The sequence below is a fragment of the Phodopus roborovskii genome, unplaced genomic scaffold (genome assembly GCF_943737965.1).
Source record: "Phodopus roborovskii unplaced genomic scaffold, PHOROB, whole genome shotgun sequence".
NCBI lineage: Eukaryota > Metazoa > Chordata > Mammalia > Rodentia > Cricetidae > Phodopus > Phodopus roborovskii.
In genome coordinates, this window is record NW_026126027.1 from 54,467 (window position 1) to 62,500 (window position 8,034).

Consider the following 8,034-nt stretch of genomic DNA (forward strand, 5'->3'; position numbering starts at 1 on the left):
AAGCATGTGTTTTCCAAAATCTTTTAACCATTGAAAGTCTGTGCTTGTAACCCTGGCATTTGAGAAAGCTAACTCTTAGTTCTGTGTCACTCAGAATGAGGAAGAATTGGCACTGTTGTTTAGAACTCTTTTCTGTGGTGCTGGGAATTGGACCTGGAGCCTCATGCATGCAAGGTAAGCTCTTTCTACCAGAGCTATAGTCTCTGTCTAGTGCATTTTTGTTCTTGCTTCAGTACAAACACTCGCTTTTAATCTAGGGTCGCATTGTTTAAAATCTTTTCTATATTAATTATAATACTGAAAAATACCACCAAGATCATTCCCAGAAGTCACAAGGTACACAAGTCATAGGATACTGACAAAGTACAAAGGTATTTGGGTTTACCAGCCTAAGTGGAGTTACTATATGGAATAGTTTTGTTTATCCTTTAGGCCCTGATTTTGAGATTAAGTTTGTAGATTTTTTTAGTTTTCTTTTAACTCATTTTTCCTATTGGTTTTTTGAGACAGGGTTTCTCTATACAGCACTAGCTGTCTTGGAACTTGCTCTGTAGACCATGCTGTCCTGGAACTCAGAGATCCACTTGCCTCTGCCTCCTGAGTGCTGGGATTAAAGGCATGCACCAACATTACCAAGGTGGTGTTTTTTAACTTTTTAATCAGAGCAGATTATTTTTGTTCATTTTTAAAATTAATTTATTTTTTACATTCCAATCCCTCTTCTCCCTCCCTCCTTTCCTTCCCCTCCCTCCACTCTGGAGCAGATTTTATTACTTCTAATTTCATGCCTAACAATTTCTATGTTAGTATGCAAATTTTCATAAATAAAATTTGCATATAGCACAGCTTTGCTATTTTGTTGTATCAATGTTATCACAGGAAATTGTCAGTGAAGATTTTGGGGAGAAGTCTAAAAATTATTGCCTGAGTTAACATTGACAGTAAGATAAATGTTCACAAATGGTGTTTCAGTTCCTTCTCAAATCTCAAGCATTGCAGAAACTACAGATGTTTGGAAAGAATAGGCAGTTTGCAAGTGATGGTGTACAAAATTATCTAATAACATCTCTAAATTACTCATTTGAATTACCTGAATTTCTAACCACTTTTTCTTTAATTAAGAACAGTATCTCTACATTTTTCAATCTATATTCCCATCTAGTGGCTCACAGAGGCAACTGCCCAAAATTGAATTTTCTCTTGATTTTATTTTCTAAAACCTGGAAAAAAACAAGAAAGATATCATGCCCTAGTTAAAAATCACAGATAATCTCACTGACACAGAGTTGCCTATTAAGAAACCATGGGGGCCGAAGAGATGGCTCAGTTGTCCAAGAGGACAACTCCCAGCACTCACATGGAAGCTCAGACTGTCTGTTACTCCAGTTTCAAGGGACCCAACAGTCATGGCAAAACACCAATGCACATATAGATGAATAATAATAAAAAAACTAAACAGAAGGCCATGTATGGTGGTGGCTGCATTTTTTGCTGAACGGTAATACAGCACACCTTTAATCTCAGCACTCAGGAGGAGGCAGAGACAGGTGGATCTCTGCGAGTTTGAGGCTAGCCTAGTCTACAGAGCGATTTTCAAGACAGCCTCTAATGTTTCTATACATTTTCTGTGGACTTTTTGCATCACAGGACTAAACTCAGCAGTTATAGACTGTTTTTAATGGAGTTCTGCTTTCATATTATATTTGAAGTCATTCTCCATGTCATTAACCACTTTGCAAACATAATATTAAAATTATGCAATATTCAAAACTTTGTTAAATTGATTGTTCTTTTTGTTTGTTTGTTTTTTCAAGACCAGATTTCTCCGTGTAACTTTGGAGTCTGTCCTGGAACTTGTTCTGTAGACCAGGCTGGCCTTGAACTCACAGAGATCCACCTGACTCTACCTCCCCAATGCTGGGACTAAAGTGTGTGCAACCACCACCCAGCCAGTTTGTTCTTAAAACTTCAGTACAAACTTTGCATCATTGTACCTTGTATCTGTTTGTCCATACTTATTTTTCTATACCTTAAATTTGAATTCTATAATAGAAATAACTATCAAACTGTGTTTGCTTAAAAAAGAGAAAGGACAGCTTGGTGGCAGTAGTGGCACACACCTTTAATCTCAGCACTCGGGAGGTAGAGACAGGCAGGATCTCTGTGAGTTCCAGGCCAGCCTGGTCTACAGAGTGAGTTCCAGGACAGTTGGGACTACACAGTGAAACTGTCTCAAAAAGTAAACAAATAAATAAATAAAATAGAAAACAATCTTGTCTCTATATAGAGGATCTCAATAGTGAATTGAAAAGAAAAGAAAAGAAAAAAGTAAGGTCTATATGTGGTGGCTATCCCCATAGTCAGGGGAATCACAGAGTCCATCTCATGAAAGAAGGAAAGAAAGCCTGATGACCTGAGTTCAATCCCTGGAATCCACAAGGTAGGTGAGATCTGACTCCTGTAAATTGTATTCTAACTTCCACACAAGCACTGTAGCATGTGCGTCACACACACACACACACACACACACACACACACACACACACACACACACACACTAAACAAAAATAATTACAAATTTCAAATTAATTAACTAGCTAACTAACTCACAATGTGTAGGAGCTGCCTATTGCAGATTCCTGAGAGCTACAATGTCAGAGTGAAGATGGTAGTGTGAGCCCTATAGCCCCAGCTCACCTCTGGCCTGGGGAAGCTGAGTGTGTCTTATGGATCCTGGGAGGGTCCTTATTACAGAGGAAGGATATTTTCTTGACCTTAGGTGCTATTGGATTCATCTGAATTAAAATTATGAACTCAGGTCTTAATGGTACGTTCTGTGTTAAATCTTGAGTCAGTGGTCCCATTTCTTTTAGCGAGAGCCATTTTCTCTGTTGAAATGTAACGATCTTTCTACACATTAACTTCATATTTTAGAATGGAAAAGTCAGCAATCCCTTTGCTCTACCTCCCTCATCCAATACGGAGAAGCCACTGTCACGCTTCTCCAGGATGAAAACAACAACAAATATGGGTCTTGTGCTGCAATCTGTGTAATAATAAATAACTTAGTATGCAAATAGAAGGTGATGGTTAATGGAGAATAGGTGCTTGGTTATGTATTTGTGAATCCTTTGTCTTTTCAAAGGCTAAATAATACCAAAAACTGAGTAGCTTCCAGGTTTTTAAAAAAGATTTTCTAGAATTAAATAAAAAATACTCTATATGCATAAAAAAAAAAAAAGATTTTCTAGAATTGGTGAGTTGGATTAGTGGGTAAAGGTGTTTGTCTCCAAGCCCAAAAACCAGAGTTTGATCCCTGGGACTCATGTAGCAGAAGGAAAGAACTGACTCCAAAAAGTTGTCCTGTCCTTTGTCCTTTGTCCTTTTTTTTTTCCACCAGGGGAGAGCACGAATGCAGTCCCCCACTGCCACAAATTATGCAGTTGAGTTTCCTGAATTTGGGGAAGTCGCAGGTGTCAGCACATTGTCATATCTAAATCCCAGCTATGTTACAATCCCAAGTATATTCCAAAACAAGAGTGATACATGACTTATCAAATATCTTAAGATATTCCAAGCTATTTTTTTTTTTGGAAGCACCAAAACAGAACACTTAACATAGACTAGAGATAGGGGGCCTCTTGAAGGAGTTAACTACTTAATGAAGCTTTGCCAGTAACAAATTAAGGTTAGCTATCTCTGTTCTCTTTAGGTATTTATTTGCAGAGATAGTTTTTAGTTAATTCACTTTCAGAGTGTACGTGTGTGTGTGTGTGTGTGTGCATGTGCACGTGCGCGCACAGGTATAAGTGTGTGTCCTTATTGATAGCTATAATACAAAAATCACATGCCCCATACAGGTACCTGTACTGCCCTTCCTTTTGGAAGTTCAGAAACTTCAGGGGGAAGGGCCTGGCTAGAGGGATTGGGTCACTGATGGCATTCTTCTATCAGTCTTCTAAGTGGTGATCTCTCTCCCTCTCCCTTTCCTTGTCTGTCTTCTCCATTCTTCCTCAGGCTTTCCCCTCATTGTCTTCCCCCCTGCTTCCACCTGCCATGCCCTCCTTTTCCTCTCTTCTTCCCTCTCTCTTTCCCCTTCCTCCTCCTACCATACACTCCCCCTCCCACCCTCCTTCTCTTGTCTTCCATAACTGCTCTCTGCATGTATGTGTCTCTCTCCCAGCAACCATGGGGTGAGCAGTCTCCTCTGCAACATGTTTCTGTCTCTAATGTTTTGCCTCACTTAAGGCTCAAAACAATAAATGCAGGCAATCTTTTTTCCCCAAGGCAGGTTTCTCTGAGTAGCCTGCTGCCTCAAACTCACAGAGATCCACCTGCCTCCTGAGTGATGTGGTTAAAGGCATGTGCCACCAATACTGCCTGGAAAACCCAGCCAATATTAACTGAAATAAACCCTTCCTCAATTCAGGCGTTTCTTTGGGCATTTGTCACATGGACAGTCCATTAGTCATTTCTTTAATAAGAAATGCTTGCCAACCACAAAGTCAGTACATTAAATTCATATCTACTTCTGGTTATCTTTCCCTATCTCTCCCAGAAATGGTCCAACATTTTATGTATTTGCTATTTTATTTGTGCAAGTGAATACAGTGTATTGTTTCATTGTGATAGGTTTCATGCTCTTTATAGCTGCTAAGCCATGTCTTCTGGAAGTACCTTGTGTCTTGGTCTCTTTTCCTGTTGCTGTGATAACTCCCCTGACAAAGGCAATCTAAGGGAGAAAGGGTTTATCTCAGCTCCCAGTTTCAGGGTACATGTCATCATGGCAGGGAGGTCAAGGTGGCAGGCACTTAACGCAGCTGGTCACATGGCACCCATTATCTGGAACAGAGAGTGATGAATGTATGTATTCAGCTCACCTTCTCTTTGTAATATAATACAGACTACAGCTCAAAAAATAGTGCCATTCATACTGGGTGGCTTGTTCCATTTTCAATTAACCTAACTAATCAAGAGAATTCCTCCCAGGCAGGTCCAGAGGCTTGTCTACTTTGGAGCTTCTCAAGCTGACAATTAAGATTCATTTCCACACTTTGTGGTGATGATATACTATTTATGATTTATTAAAGCCACTGGAGATAAAAATAGCAAAGCAGCCATACTAGTTAGCCATAGAAACTAGGCAGTGCGGGCACACAACTTTAATCCAAGGACTCAGGAGACAAAGGCAGATGGATCACTCTGAATTCAATGCCACTCAGGGCTGCTACATGAGATTGAATTGGTCTAAAAGACTAGTAGAGCTCAAAAAAAAAAAAAACCTAATAGATCTCACGCCTTTAATCCCAGCACTAGAGAGATTACAAAAGATAGGAGCAGAGTCTTCAGTAGTCAGTGTCAGGCATTGATTCTCCAGCCACACTGAGGAGATACAGCAGTCTGAGGCTTGGTGAGAGCTCATGGAGAGAGGATCAGGGCTTTCAGCCTGAGGTAGAGGTAGGAGTTGGTGACTTGGCTGCTTTGCTTTTCTGATCTGTAGCTTGCGGCTTGAACCCCAACATCAATATCTGGGTCTTTTATTTATTGTGCTACACTTTGTTTATTCAACATTATGTTGTTAGGACTGTGCACTGTGTTGCATGAAGAAGTAGTTCATTTTTTTCAATAACTAACAGAAAGAAACCAAGAGTGACTATAAGAGTATTCAAGTAAAAAAGAGAGAAGCTTAAGTGTTCACTAGTGACTAGGAAAGGCTAAGTAGACAAAAGCAGAAAAAGATGTTAGATAATGGTTGGCAAAACATAGTCATTTAGGAGGAATTGATTCAGGTGACCCTCTAGCCCAGTAGGAAAAAAACAGTGCAGAAAATTACATGGTACATTATAATAATTAGAAAAGACGATCCTGGGGTTGGAGAGAATGGCTCATTGGTTTAGAGCATTTGTTACTCTTGCAGAGAGGGCTGAGGTTTGAGTCCTTGCTCCCATAGTGTAGCTCACAACCATCCATGATGCCAGTACCAAAGCTTTTGATGTAATACATACATTCAGACAAAACACTGATACAAATAAAGTAAAATCCAAATTTTGTTAAAAATAAAAGAAGGTCTGTTGTGGAATATTACTGTAACTAGTCAAAGATGTGTCACATTTGCTTATGCTGCCCCATATTTAACTCTGGGAAGGTATATATTTATTTATGCTGTCTTTGTTACCAATACAAAGATATGTTAGACTCTTGTATTGTATTTAATTATGTAAAGATGTGTTGGATTTGTTTCACCTGCCTAAGCTGAATGGCATCCTGGTGGTGATGGTGCATGCCTTTAATCCCAGCATTTAGGAGGCAGATGCAGGTGAATCTCAGTGAGCTTGAGGCCAGCCTAGTCTACAAAGCGAGTTCTAAAACATCCAGAAATGTTACACAGAGAAACCCTGTCTCAAAAAATCTGAATGGCCAATAGCTAGGCAGGAGGGATAGGCAGTGATGACGGGCAGAGAGAATAAATAGGAAGAGAAAGCTAGGCAGGAGAGAACGAGAAGTAGGAGAAGAGAATGAGGGAGAAAAAGAGGAACATGCCAGGGCCAGAAGCCAGGCAGCCACCAGCCAGCCAGACACAAGAAGCAGTGAAAGTAAGTTATACAGAAAGAAATAAAAGTTAAAAAGGGTAGATAAAGAGAAAAAAAGTTAAGTTAAAATGAACTAGCCAGAAATGAGCCTAAGCTAGGTCGAACTAAACCATGCATTCATAACTAGTAAGAAGTGTCTGTGTCATGATTTGGGAGCTGGTTGGTGGCCCAAACAAAAAAGTCTGGTACAAGGTTCCCAAAATTTTCCAACACATAGAAATAGTGTTTGAAAAGGTAGAAATTCTGCATTGTCTCAATTTGACATGTTATGTACATGTATTGAGTCATCACACTGTAGCCCATAAATTTCTGCAAATAATTATGGGTGAATTAAGACAAGAAAAAAATGAATGCTTTACATAGAAGTAGAGCATTTGTGACCTACAGCAAGAGAGGTCAGTGATTCTAAGGCTTGAGGAATAGAAGATAACTTAGGAACATCACCTAAGGCCAATCACACAGGGTCTTGTAGGCCATAATAAAGACCCAGGCTTCTATCTTAAGTGTGATGAAAAAAATCAGGCAGGATCATGACACAATCTGGTTTTTAATAAAAAATTAGTTTGGCTAAATATAAAGAATAAATTGAGAAGAAGGGGTGATGGGGAATGGGATGAGGGTTGGAGGGAGGCATGGGAGGATGGGAGGGAGAGGGAACTGGGATAGATATGTAAAATAAGACTGTCTCTAAATAAAAAAAATAAGTTAAAAAGAATTCAATCTTGAAGTAGTTCCTATTATTATTTCTATTATAAAAATAAGAAAATCAAGTCTCAGTGATGTTAAGTAACTTTCGAGACAGGATTTCTCTGTAGCGTTGGAAGCAGTCCTGAAACTTGCTCTCGAACTCACACATGGTGTGCGCCACCACCGCCCAGCTATTTTTTGTTTTTGTCATGCCAAGAACTATCAGATATTCCTAGTTTTCTACAAGAATTGCTTCTTAGCTAAAGTCTCTACCTTCTTAGCCACCTTAGGGTGTATGTATTGTTTTCCTCTATATTTCTGTGATACAGGGGAGGTAGTCAATGTTGTTTCAGGACCTGGAGATTTTCTTACAATTACAAATCCACTCGTTTTTTTCTGAATGAAAAGATGAAATAAAAGGAGGACAACTACTCCTTAAGTAAGGAGAAGATTTGTAGTGTAGATATAAGGGGAAGGCAGGCAGATGGAAGGGTACAGGCTGAACATGGATGGCAGCCTAAACCAGCCCTTGAGAGGAGAGACGGAAAGGGAGAGCAAGAGAGGAGCAGCCTACCAAAAAGCAGTTGGGGCCAAGAGAGCATAACCAAAACCTTTGGATAATACAGTAATCAGGCTAGGGGAAAGAGAAGTGAAGACCAGGCCCTAGGACCCAGAGGCTTAGGGTAGTGGGTGGGGTGAGAAGTTCTGGGAGGAGCTAGAGGTACTGAGGGGTGCTGGGAGATCTGGGAGGAGCTAG